This window comes from Drosophila biarmipes, unplaced genomic scaffold (assembly GCF_025231255.1).
Source record: "Drosophila biarmipes strain raj3 unplaced genomic scaffold, RU_DBia_V1.1 ptg000007l, whole genome shotgun sequence".
Classification (NCBI taxonomy): domain Eukaryota; kingdom Metazoa; phylum Arthropoda; class Insecta; order Diptera; family Drosophilidae; genus Drosophila; species Drosophila biarmipes.
In genome coordinates this window covers 3,718,150-3,733,099 of record NW_026114528.1, presented here as the reverse complement: position 1 = coordinate 3,733,099, position 14,950 = coordinate 3,718,150, and positions in this window count along the sequence as shown.

Genomic DNA, 14,950 nt, shown 5'->3' with positions numbered 1-14,950 from the left:
TGAAAATAAAAGGCACAACTAAGAATTAAGCAAATGAGTTAAAATATTCGTTTTTAATACGCGGATAGATGTTGAAATGCTAATTAAATGATAAAGTTTATTATAGTTATTAAATAGAACGCGAAAGGGCTCGTGCAGACAAATTTAGAGGATAATAATTTCGTGTTAGTCTAACAGGAACGTTGAATATTAGGCGGTTTAAAAGATCTGCAGAATCAATGTCACCTCTTATAAGATTTTGTATAAAATAGTACCAAGCATTGTTCTACGATTTACAAGTGTAGGTAGGTTAAGCAATTGTAATCTACTCTCGCAGGAAGGAAGCCTTACGTTTTGATCCCAGTTCAAAATACGCAGGGCAAACAAGAGACATTGTTTTTGAACCGACTCAATACGATCGATGTGTACTTGATATTGTGGACTCTAAACCGACGAATAATATTCCAAAATAGGACGGAGAATAGAGGTAAATAATAATTTGGTCGTATAAGGGTCATCAAATTCATTTGACCAACGCTTTATAAACCCAAGAACACTCATGGCTTTGCTAACAGTGAACATAATGTGACAGTCAAATTTAAGTTTAGGGTCAAGAAGAACACCTAAATCGTTCAAGTGGCGCATTTTGAAGAAAGTAACTGATAAACGTAGGAGTACCCCTATAAAAAGTCATAACGTTGCATTTAAGGCAGTTCAAATTTAAATGGTTGTACTCACATCATCCATGAAAACAATCAATATCCGACTGTAAGTTAAATCCCGACGCTATATCATTATAAGATAAACAAAGCTTAACATCATCAACATACATTAGTACACGAGAATGTGTTATGATTGAGGGAATATCGTTAATAAACAAAGTAAACAGCAAAGGGCCCAATTGACTACCCTGAAGCACTCCAGATGTCACGTAGATCAATTTTGAAACAGCATTCTTGAATATAACCCTCTGAGTCCTACCATTCAAGTAACATGAAATCCAAGATAATAGATTACAGGGAAACCCAAGCTGATCTAATTTAAATAAAATAAGTGAGTGGTTAACGGAGTCAAAGGCCTTACTAAAATCTGAATATACAATGTCAGTCTGCATTTTTTTCTTAAACAATTCAAGAAAGTTGGTGGTGGTCGATCTTCGCTTAACAAAACCATGCTGACATGGGGATATAAGCGAGGAACATAAATGTTGCAAATGAGAAGTGATTATACGTTCAAATGTTTTAGGACGCTGGTCAAAAGGTCCTGGTGGTAGTAATGCGGCTGGAGTTTTGCGCCGTGAATGCCCGAGATGTCGCTCGTCGTGTTGTACGCAACTGTGTCCACTGTGTCCGCAACAATCTATGGGCAACCTCCCAGTCGAGAGACTTACCCTGTCAAGACCATCCGCTCGGTGAGAAATAGACTTCTGCGGGCTAGTTCATACCTATGTACGCGTTCGAGGAAAGGTGCTCGTTAAAAGCTACATCATACAATATTTGTGTGATTCGCCACGAAGGCGGCGAATATCGTAATCGTCGGAGAACTATCAACGGATTCGTTCTTGGGTGCTCTGAAGCAGATGATTGCCAGATGTGGTCTGCCTTCAGACATTTTTTGCGACAATGCGAAACATTTTGTAGGCGCGAGCAACAAATTGCAAGACCTGAAAGACTTTTTCTTCAGCACCAAGAACAAGCAAGACATTACATCGTACTATAAAAACGAATTTGTAACGTTCCATTTTATACCTCCTAGGGCTCCACACTTTGGCGGTCTCTGAAGGGCTGATGTTGTAAGCGCGAAGAATCTCTTGTGCCGCACGCTCAAGGATGCTCGACTGACCTTCGAGGAGGTCTAAACTGTCGCTGCTGAGACTGAGGCGATCCTAAACTGGTCATTTCTTAACCGGGTATTCTCTTCGAGCACTCCCAGACTGGCCTGTCAAGGATGATCAGCTCAACTGCTCTCAACTATGGAATCATGTCAGCGCCATCAAGCATCACATCTGGAGGCGGTGGTCTACGGAGTATCTTTACGAGCTTCCGGCCAAATCAAAATGGACGACTGGATCTTCGATTATTGCAGTCAACGAAATGGTCCTAATCCACGAAGACCATGACCCTCCTCATCAATGGCTGTTAGGTCGCATCAAAGCAACTATAGCAGGTCAGGAAAACCACGTCCGAGTCGCGGATGTCCGGACGTCGAAAGGAATTATAAGGCGACCGATTCACAAATTGGCCCGTTTACCAATAAATTTAAAGTAACTAGGTACTTTCATTGGGGCCGGAATGTTGGGCGACTATTAAATCGAGAAAAACATGAATGTAATTTTGAAATATTGATCTTTCTTGAAGTGTATTCATCTAATTTGCTAACCTGAGCTGCGCTCTCAGTGGTAAAGCTTAAGCTCACGCTGTCATGTATTTCACCACACTGGGCACGAAGGCTGTTATACGACATTAGAATAAATATATATATGGACTTTGATGCACTTCGAACAGTACAAACAAGTGGCCCAACGACACCAAGCATGTGCTTGTTACGCGCGGGGCCTTTTTATCAATTTGGGCAAAAAATGCGATTTCGCTAGGAAGATACATACATAAAACAAATAAAGACGGGACACAAATGAAAATAAAAGGCACAACTAAGAATTAAGCAAATGAGTTAAAATATTCGTTTTTAATACGCGGATAGATGTTGAAATGCAAATTAAATGATAAAGTTTATTATAGTTAATAAATAGAACGCGAAAGGGCTCGTGCAGACAAATTTAGAGGATAATAATTTCGTGTTAGTCTAACAGGAACGTTGAATATTAGGCGGTTTAAAAGATCTGCAGAATCAATGTCACCTCTTATAAGATTATGTATAAAATAGTACCAAGCATTGTTCTACGATTTACAAGTGTAGGTAGGTTAAGCAATTGTAATCTACTCTCGCAGGAAGGAAGCCTTACGTTTTGATCCCAGTTCAAAATACGCAGGGCAAACAAGAGACATTGTTTTTGAACCGACTCAATACGATCGATGTGTACTTGATATTGTGGACTCTAAACCGACGAATAATATTCCAAAATAGGACGGACAATGGAGGTAAATAATAATTTGGTCGTATAAGGGTCATCAAATTCATTTGACCAACGCTTTATAAACCCAAGAACACTCATGGCTTTGCTAACAGTGAACATAATGTGACAGTCAAATTTAAGTTTAGGGTCAAGAAGAACACCTAAATCGTTCAAGTGGCGTATTTTGAAGAAAGTAACTGATAAACGTAGGAGTACCCCTATAAAAAGTCATAACGTTGCATTTAATATATATATATATCATTATAAGATAAACAAAGCTTAACATCATCAACATACATTAGTACACGAGAATGTGTTATGATTGAGGGAATATCGTTAATAAACAAAGTAAACAGCAAAGGGCCCAATTGACTACCCTGAAGCACTCCAGATGTCACGTAGATCAATTTTGAAACAGCATTCTTGAATATAACCCTCTGAGTCCTACCATTCAAGTAACATGAAATCCAAGATAATAGATTACAGGGAAACCCAAGCTGATCTAATTGAAATAAAAGAAGTGAGTGGTTAACGGAGTCAAAGGCCTTACTAAAATCTGAATATACAATGTCAGTCTGCATTTTTTTCTTAAACCCATTTATTTCAATAGATGACAATTCAAGAATGTTGGTGGTGGTCGATCTTCGCTTAACAAAACCATGCTGACATGGGAATATAAGCGAGGAACATAAATGTTGCAAATGAGAAGTGATTATACGTTCAAATGTTTTAGGACGCTGGTCAAAAGGTCCTGGTGGTAGTAATGCGGCTGGAGTTTTGGGCCGTGAATGCCCGAGATGTCGCTCGTCGTGTTGTACGCAACTGTGTCCACTGTGTCCGCAACAATCTATGGGCAACCTCCCAGTCGAGAGACTTACCCTGTCAAGACCATCCGCTCGGTGAGAAATAGACTTCTGCGGGCTAGTTCATACCTATGTACGCGTTCGAGGAAAGGTGCTCGTTAAAAGCTACATCATACAATATTTGTGTGATTCGCCACGAAGGCGGCGAATATCGTAATCGTCGGAGAACTATCAACGGATTCGTTCTTGGGTGCTCTGAAGCAGATGATTGCCAGATGTGGTCTGCCTTCAGACATTTTTTGCGACAATGCGAAACATTTTGTAGGCGCGAGCAACAAATTGCAAGACCTGAAAGACTTTTTCTTCAGCACCAAGAACAAGCAAGACATTACATCGTACTATAAAAACGAATTTGTAACGTTCCATTTTATACCTCCTAGGGCTCCACACTTTGGCGGTCTCTGAAGGGCTGATGTTGTAAGCGCGAAGAATCTCTTGTGCCGCACGCTCAAGGATGCTCGACTGACCTTCGAGGAGGTCTAAACTGTCGCTGCTGAGACTGAGGCGATCCTAAACTGGTCATTTCTTAACCGGGTATTCTCTTCGAGCACTCCCAGACTGGCCTGTCAAGGATGATCAGCTCAACTGCTCTCAACTATGGAATCATGTCAGCGCCATCAAGCATCACATCTGGAGGCGGTGGTCTACGGAGTATCTTTACGAGCTTCCGGCCAAATCAAAATGGACGACTGGATCTTCGATTATTGCAGTCAACGAAATGGTCCTAATCCACGAAGACCATGACCCTCCTCATCAATGGCTGTTAGGTCGCATCAAAGCAACTATAGCAGGTCAGGAAAACCACGTCCGAGTCGCGGATGTCCGGACGTCGAAAGGAATTATAAGGCGACCGATTCACAAATTGGCCCGTTTACCAATAAATTTAAAGTAACTAGGTACTTTCATTGGGGCCGGAATGTTGGGCGACTATTAAATCGAGAAAAACATGAATGTAATTTTGAAATATTGATCTTTCTTGAAGTGTATTCATCTAATTTGCTAACCTGAGCTGCGCTCTCAGTGGTAAAGCTTAAGCTCACGCTGTCATGTATTTCACCACACTGGGCACGAAGGCTGTTATACGACATTAGAATAAATATATATATGGACTTTGATGCACTTCGAACAGTACAAACAAGTGGCCCAACGACACCAAGCATGTGCTTGTTACGCGCGGGGCCTTTTTATCAATTTGGGCAAAAAATGCGATTTCGCTAGGAAGATACATACATAAAACAAATAAAGACGGGACACAAATGAAAATAAAAGGCACAACTAAGAATTAAGCAAATGAGTTAAAATATTCGTTTTTAATACGCGGATAGATGTTGAAATGCAAATTAAATGATAAAGTTTATTATAGTTAATAAATAGAACGCGAAAGGGCTCGTGCAGACAAATTTAGAGGATAATAATTTCGTGTTAGTCTAACAGGAACGTTGAATATTAGGCGGTTTAAAAGATCTGCAGAATCAATGTCACCTCTTATAAGATTATGTATAAAATAGTACCAAGCATTGTTCTACGATTTACAAGTGTAGGTAGGTTAAGCAATTGTAATCTACTCTCGCAGGAAGGAAGCCTTACGTTTTGATCCCAGTTCAAAATACGCAGGGCAAACAAGAGACATTGTTTTTGAACCGACTCAATACGATCGATGTGTACTTGATATTGTGGACTCTAAACCGACGAATAATATTCCAAAATAGGACGGACAATGGAGGTAAATAATAATTTGGTCGTATAAGGGTCATCAAATTCATTTGACCAACGCTTTATAAACCCAAGAACACTCATGGCTTTGCTAACAGTGAACATAATGTGACAGTCAAATTTAAGTTTAGGGTCAAGAAGAACACCTAAATCGTTCAAGTGGCGTATTTTGAAGAAAGTAACTGATAAACGTAGGAGTACCCCTATAAAAAGTCATAACGTTGCATTTAATATATATATATATCATTATAAGATAAACAAAGCTTAACATCATCAACATACATTAGTACACGAGAATGTGTTATGATTGAGGGAATATCGTTAATAAACAAAGTAAACAGCAAAGGGCCCAATTGACTACCCTGAAGCACTCCAGATGTCACGTAGATCAATTTTGAAACAGCATTCTTGAATATAACCCTCTGAGTCCTACCATTCAAGTAACATGAAATCCAAGATAATAGATTACAGGGAAACCCAAGCTGATCTAATTGAAATAAAAGAAGTGAGTGGTTAACGGAGTCAAAGGCCTTACTAAAATCTGAATATACAATGTCAGTCTGCATTTTTTTCTTAAACCCATTTATTTCAATAGATGACAATTCAAGAATGTTGGTGGTGGTCGATCTTCGCTTAACAAAACCATGCTGACATGGGAATATAAGCGAGGAACATAAATGTTGCAAATGAGAAGTGATTATACGTTCAAATGTTTTAGGACGCTGGTCAAAAGGTCCTGGTGGTAGTAATGCGGCTGGAGTTTTGGGCCGTGAATGCCCGAGATGTCGCTCGTCGTGTTGTACGCAACTGTGTCCACTGTGTCCGCAACAATCTATGGGCAACCTCCCAATCGAGAGACTTACCCTGTCAAGACCATCTGCTCGGTGAGGACTTCTGCGGGCCAGTTCATACCTATGTACGCGTTCGAGGAAAGGTGCTCGTTAAAAGCTACATCATACAATATTTGTGTGATTCGCCACGAAGGCGGCGAATATCGAAATCGTCGGAGAACTATCAACGGATTCGTTCTTGGGTGCTCTGAAGCAGATGATTGCCAGATGTGGTCTGCCTTCAGACATTTTTTGCGACAATGCGAAACATTTTGTAGGCGCGAGCAACAAATTGCAAGACCTGAAAGACTTTTTCTTCAGCACCAAGAACAAGCAAGACATTACATCGTACTGTAAAAACGAATTTGTAACGTTCCAGTTTATACCTCCTAGGGCTCCACACTTTGGCGGTCTCTGAAGGGCTGATGTTGAAAGCGCCAAGAACCTCTTGTGCCGCACGCTCAAGGATGCCCGACTGACCTTCGAGGAGGTCTAAACTGTCGCTGCTGAGACTGAGGCGATCCTAAACTCGCGATTTGGCCGCCTTAACGCCTGGTCATTTCTTAACCGGGGATTCTCTTCGAGCACTCCCAGACTGGCCTGTCAAGGATGATCAGCTCAACTGCTCTCAACTATGGAATCATGTCAGCGCCATCAAGCATCACATCTGGAGGCGGTGGTCTACGGAGTATCTTTACGAGCTTCCGGCCAAATCAAAATGGACGACTGGATCTTCGATTATTGCAGTCAACGAAATGGTCCTAATCCACGAAGACCATGTCCCTCCTCATCAATGGCTGTTAGGTCGCATCAAAACAACTATAGCAGGTCAGGACAACCACGTCCGAGTCGCGGATGTCCGGACGTCGAAAGGAATTATAAGGCGACCGATTCACAAATTGGCCCGTTTACCAATAAATTTAAAGTAACTAGGTACTTTCTTTGGGGCCGGAATGTTGGGCGACTATTAAATCGAGAAAAACATGAATGTAATTTTGAAATATTGATCTTTCTTGAAGTGTATTCATCTAATTTGCTAACCTGAGCTGCGCTCTCAGTGGTAAAGCTTAAGCTCACGCTGTCATGTATTTCACCACACTGGACACGAAGGCTGTTATACGACATTAGAATAAATATATATATGGACTTTGATGCACTTCGAACAGTACAAACAAGTGGCCCAACGACACCAAGCATGTGCTTGTTACGCGCGGGGCCTTTTTATCAATTTGGGCAAAAAATGCGATTTCGCGAGGAAGATACATACATAAAACAAATAAAGACGGGACACAAATGAAAATAAAAGGCACAACTAAGAATTAAGCAAATGAGTTAAAATATTCGTTTTTAATACGCGGATAGATGTTGAAATGCAAATTAAATGATAAAGTTTATTATAGTTAATAAATAGAACGCGAAAGGGCTCGTGCAGACAAATTTAGAGGATAATAATTTCGTGTTAGTCTAACAGGAACGTTGAATATTAGGCGGTTTAAAAGATCTGCAGAATCAATGTCACCTCTTATAAGATTTTGTATAAAATAGTACCAAGCATTGTTCTACGATTTACAAGTGTAGGTAGGTTAAGCAATTGTAATCTACTCTCGCAGGAAGGAAGCCTTACGTTTGGATCCCAGTTCAAAATACGCAGGGCAAACAAGAGACATTGTTTTTGAACCGACTCAATACGATCGATGTGTACTTGATATTGTGGACTCTAAACCGACGAATAATATTCCAAAATAGGACGGACAATAGAGGTAAATAATAATTTGGTCGTATAAGGGTCATCAAATTCATTTGACCAACGCTTTATAAACCCAAGAACACTCATGGCTTTGCTAACAGTGAACATAATGTGACAGTCAAATTTAAGTTTAGGGTCAAGAAGAACACCTAAATCGTTCAAGTGGCGCATTTTGAAGAAAGTAACTGATAAACGTAGGAGTACCCCTATAAAAAGTCATAACGTTGCATTTAAGGCAGTTCAAATTTAAATGGTTGTACTCACATCATCCATGAAAACAATCAATATCCGACTGTAAGTTAAATCCCGACGCTATATCATTATAAGATAAACAAAGCTTAACATCATCAACATACATTAGTACACGAGAATGTGTTATGATTGAGGGAATATCGTTAATAAACAAAGTAAACAGCAAAGGGCCCAATTGACTACCCTGAGGCACTCCAGATGTCACGTAGATCAATTTTGAAACAGCATTCTTGAATATAACCCTCTGAGTCCTACCATTCAAGTAACATGAAATCCAAGATAATAGATTACAGGGAAACCCAAGCTGATCTAATTTAAATAAAATAAGTGAGTGGTTAACGGAGTCAAAGGCCTTACTAAAATCTGAATATACAATATCAGTCTGCATTTTTTTCTTAAACAATTCAAGAAAGTTGGTGGTGGTCGATCTTCGCTTAACAAAACCATGCTGACATGGGGATATAAGCGAGGAACATAAATGTTGCAAATGAGAAGTGATTATACGTTCAAATGTTTTAGGACGCTGGTCAAAAGGTCCTGGTGGTAGTAATGCGGCTGGAGTTTTGCGCCGTGAATGCCCGAGATGTCGCTCGTCGTGTTGTACGCAACTGTGTCCACTGTGTCCGCAACAATCTATGGGCAACCTCCCAGTCGAGAGACTTACCCTGTCAAGACCATCCGCTCGGTGAGAAATAGACTTCTGCGGGCCAGTTCATACCTATGTACGCGTTCGAGGAAAGGTGCTCGTTAAAAGCTACATCATACAATATTTGTGTGATTCGCCACGAAGGCGGCGAATATCGTAATCGTCGGAGAACTATCAACGGATTCGTTCTTGGGTGCTCTGAAGCAGATGATTGCCAGATGTGGTCTGCCTTCAGACATTTTTTGCGACAATGCGAAACATTTTGTAGGCGCGAGCAACAAATTGCAAGACCTGAAAGACTTTTTCTTCAGCACCAAGAACAAGCAAGACATTACATCGTACTATAAAAACGAATTTGTAACGTTCCATTTTATACCTCCTAGGGCTCAACACTTTGGCGGTCTCTGAAGGGCTGATGTTGTAAGCGCGAAGAATCTCTTGTGCCGCACGCTCAAGGATGCTCGACTGACCTTCGAGGAGGTCTAAACTGTCGCTGCTGAGACTGAGGCGATCCTAAACTGGTCATTTCTTAACCGGGGATTCTCTTCGAGCACTCCCAGACTGGCCTGTCAAGGATGATCAGCTCAACTGCTCTCAACTATGGAATCATGTCAGCGCCATCAAGCATCACATCTGGAGGCGGTGGTCTACGGAGTATCTTTACGAGCTTCCGGCCAAATCAAAATGGACGACTGGATCTTCGATTATTGCAGTCAACGAAATGGTCCTAATCCACGAAGACCATGACCCTCCTCATCAATGGCTGTTAGGTCGCATCAAAGCAACTATAGCAGGTCAGGACAACCACGTCCGAGTCGCGGATGTCCGGACGTCGAAAGGAATTATAAGGCGACCGATTCACAAATTGGCCCGTTTACCAATAAATTTAAAGTAACTAGGTACTTTCATTGGGGCCGGAATGTTGGGCGACTATTAAATCGAGAAAAACATGAATGTAATTTTGAAATATTGATCTTTCTTGAAGTGTATTCATCTAATTTGCTAACCTGAGCTGCGCTCTCAGTGGTAAAGCTTAAGCTCACGCTGTCATGTATTTCACCACACTGGACACGAAGGCTGTTATACGACATTAGAATAAATATATATATGGACTTTGATGCACTTCGAACAGTACAAACAAGTGGCCCAACGACACCAAGCATGTGCTTGTTACGCGCGGGGCCTTTTTATCAATTTGGGCAAAAAATGCGATTTCGCGAGGAAGATACATACATAAAACAAATAAAGACGGGACACAAATGAAAATAAAAGGCACAACTAAGAATTAAGCAAATGAGTTAAAATATTCGTTTTTAATACGCGGATAGATGTTGAAATGCAAATTAAATGATAAAGTTTATTATAGTTAATAAATAGAACGCGAAAGGGCTCGTGCAGACAAATTTAGAGGATAATAATTTCGTGTTAGTCTAACAGGAACGTTGAATATTAGGCGGTTTAAAAGATCTGCAGAATCAATGTCACCTCTTATAAGATTATGTATAAAATAGTACCAAGCATTGTTCTACGATTTACAAGTGTAGGTAGGTTAAGCAATTGTAATCTACTCTCGCAGGAAGGAAGCCTTACGTTTTGATCCCAGTTCAATATACGCAGGGCAAACAAGAGACATTGTTTTTGAACCGACTCAATACGATCGATGTGTACTTGATATTGTGGACTCTAAACCGATGAATAATATTCCAAAATAGGACGGACAATGGAGGTAAATAATAATTTGGTCGTATAAGGGTCATCAAATTCATTTGACCAACGCTTTATAAACCCAAGAACACTCATGGCTTTGCTAACAGTGAACATAATGTGACAGTCAAATTTAAGTTTAGGGTCAAGAAGAACACCTAAATCGTTCAAGTGGCGTATTTTGAAGAAAGTAACTGATAAACGTAGGAGTACCCCTATAAAAAGTCATAACGTTGCATTTAATATATATATATATCATTATAAGATAAACAAAGCTTAACATCATCAACATACATTAGTACACGAGAATGTGTTATGATTGAGGGAATATCGTTAATAAACAAAGTAAACAGCAAAGGGCCCAATTGACTACCCTGAAGCACTCCAGATGTCACGTAGATCAATTTTGAAACAGCATTCTTGAATATAACCCTCTGAGTCCTACCATTCAAGTAACATGAAATCCAAGATAATAGATTACAGGGAAACCCAAGCTGATCTAATTGAAATAAAAGAAGTGAGTGGTTAACGGAGTCAAAGGCCTTACTAAAATCTGAATATACAATGTCAGTCTGCATTTTTTTCTTAAACCCATTTATTTCAATAGATGACAATTCAAGAAAGTTGGTGGTGGTCGATCTTCGCTTAACAAAACCATGCTGACATGGGAATATAAGCGAGGAACATAAATGTTGCAAATGAGAAGTGATTATACGTTCAAATGTTTTAGGACGCTGGTCAAAAGGTCCTGGTGGTAGTAATGCGGCTGGAGTTTTGGGCCGTGAATGCCCGAGATGTCGCTCGTCGTGTTGTACGCAACTGTGTCCACTGTGTCCGCAACAATCTATGGGCAACCTCCCAGTCGAGAGACTTACCCTGTCAAGACCATCTGCTCGGTGAGGACTTCTGCGGGCCAGTTCATACCTATGTACGCGTTCGAGGAAAGGTGCTCGTTAAAAGCTACATCATACAATATTTGTGTGATTCGCCACGAAGGCGGCGAATATCGAAATCGTCGGAGAACTATCAACGGATTCGTTCTTGGGTGCTCTGAAGCAGATGATTGCCAGATGTGGTCTGCCTTCAGACATTTTTTGCGACAATGCGAAACATTTTGTAGGCGCGAGCAACAAATTGCAAGACCTGAAAGACTTTTTCTTCAGCACCAAGAACAAGCAAGACATTACATCGTACTGTAAAAACGAATTTGTAACGTTCCAGTTTATACCTCCTAGGGCTCCACACTTTGGCGGTCTCTGAAGGGCTGATGTTGAAAGCGCCAAGAACCTCTTGTGCCGCACGCTCAAGGATGCCCGACTGACCTTCGAGGAGGTCTAAACTGTCGCTGCTGAGACTGAGGCGATCCTAAACTCGCGATTTGGCCGCCTTAACGCCTGGTCATTTCTTAACCGGGGATTCTCTTCGAGCACTCCCAGACTGGCCTGTCAAGGATGATCAGCTCAACTGCTCTCAACTATGGAATCATGTCAGCGCCATCAAGCATCACATCTGGAGGCGGTGGTCTACGGAGTATCTTTACGAGCTTCCGGCCAAATCAAAATGGACGACTGGATCTTCGATTATTGCAGTCAACGAAATGGTCCTAATCCACGAAGACCATGTCCCTCCTCATCAATGGCTGTTAGGTCGCATCAAAGCAACTATAGCAGGTCAGGACAACCACGTCCGAGTCGCGGATGTCCGGACGTCGAAAGGAATTATAAGGCGACTGATTCACAAATTGGCCCGCTTACCAATTAATTTAAAGTAACTAGGTACTTTCATTGGGGCCGGAATGTTGGGCCACTATTAAATCGAGAAAAACATGAATGTAATTTTGAAATATTGATCTTTCTTGAAGTGTATTCATCTAACTTGCTAACCTGAGCTGCGCTCTCAGTGGTAAAGCTTAAGCTCACGCTGTCATCTATTTCACCACACTGGACACGAAGGCTGTTATACGACATTAGAATAAATATATATACTTTGATGCACTTCGAACAGTACAAACAAGTTTCCCAACGACACCAAGCATGTGCTTGTTACGTGCGGGGCCTTTTTATCAATTTGGGCAAAAAATGCGATTTCGCGAGGAAGATACATACATAAAACAAATAAAGACGGGACACAAATGAAAATAAAAGGCACAACTAAGAATTAAGCAAATGAGTTAAAATATTCGTTTTTAATACGCGGATAGATGTTGAAATGCAAATTAAATGATAAAGTTTATTATAGTTATTAAATAGAACGCGAAAGGGCTCGTGCAGACAAATTTAGAGGATAATAATTTCGTGTTAGTCTAACAGGAACGTTGAATATTAGGCGGTTTAAAAGATCTGCAGAATCAATGTCACCTCTTATAAGATTTTGTATAAAATAGTACCAAGCATTGTTCTACGATTTACAAGTGTAGGTAGGTTAAGCAATTGTAATCTACTCTCGCAGGAAGGAAGCCTTACGTTTTGATCCCAGTTCAAAATACGCAGTGCAAACAAAAGACATTGTTTTTGAACCGACTCAATAAGATCGATGTGCACTTTATATTGTGGACTCCAAACCGACGAATAATATTCCAAAATAGGACGGACATTGGAGGTAAATAATAATTTGGTCGTATAAGGGTCATCAAATTCATTTGACCAACGCTTTATAAACCCAAGAACACTCATGGCTTTGCTAACAGTGAATATAATGTGACAGTCAAATTTAAGTTTAGGGTCAAGAAGAACACCTAAATCGTTAATTGAATATATACGGTCAAGTGCCGAATTTTTAAGAAAGTAACTGATAAACGTAGGAGTACCCCTATAAAAAGTCATAACGTTGCATTTAAGGCAGTTCAAATTTAAATGGTTGTTCTCACATCATCCATGAAAACAATCAATATCCGACTGTAAGTTAAATCCCGACGCTATATCATTATAAGATAAACAAAGCTTAACATCATCAACATACATTAGTACACGAGAATGTGTTATGATTGAGGGAATATCGTTAATAAACAAAGTAAACAGCAAAGGGCCCAATTGACTACCCTGAGGCACTCCAGATGTCACGTAGATCAATTTTGAAACAGCATTCTTGAATATAACCCTCTGAGTCCTACCATTCAAGTAATATGAAATCCAAGATAATAGATTACAGGGAAACCCAAGCTGATCTAATTTAAATAAAAGAAGTGAGTGGTTAACGGAGTCAAAGGCCTTACTAAAATCTGAATATACAATGTCAGTCTGCATTTTTTTCTTAAACCCATTTATTTCAATAGATGTCAATTCAAGAAAAATGGTGGTGGTCGATCTTCGCTTAACAAAACCATGCTGACATGGGAATATAAGCGAGGAACATAAATGTTGCAAATGAGAAGTGATTATACGTTCAAATGTTTTAGGACGCTGGTCAAAAGGTCCTGGTGGTAGTAATGCGGCTGGAGTTTTGGGCCGTGAATGCCCGAGATGTCGCTCGTCGTGTTGTACGCAACTGTGTCCACTGTGTCCGCAACAATCTATGGGCAACCTCCCAGTCGAGAGACTTACCCTGTCAAGACCATCTGCTCGGTGAGGACTTCTGCGGGCCAGTTCATACCTATGTACGCGTTCGAGGAAAGGTGCTCGTTAAAAGCTACATCATACAATATTTGTGTGATTCGCCACGAAGGCGGCGAATATCGAAATCGTCGGAGAACTATCAACGGATTCGTTCTTGGGTGCTCTGAAGCAGATGATTGCCAGATGTGGTCTGCCTTCAGACATTTTTTGCGACAATGCGAAACATTTTGTAGGCGCGAGCAACAAATTGCAAGACCTGAAAGACTTTTTCTTCAGCACCAAGAACAAGCAAGACATTACATCGTACTGTAAAAACGAATTTGTAACGTTCCAGTTTATACCTCCTAGGGCTCCACACTTTGGCGGTCTCTGAAGGGCTGATGTTGAAAGCGCCAAGAACCTCTTGTGCCGCACGCTCAAGGATGCCCGACTGACCTTCGAGGAGGTCTAAACTGTCGCTGCTGAGACTGAGGCGATCCTAAACTCGCGATTTGGCCGCCTTAACGCCTGGTCATTTCTTAACCGGGGATTCTCTTCGAGCACTCCCAGACTGGCCTGTCAAGGATGATCAGCTCAACTGCTCTCAACTATG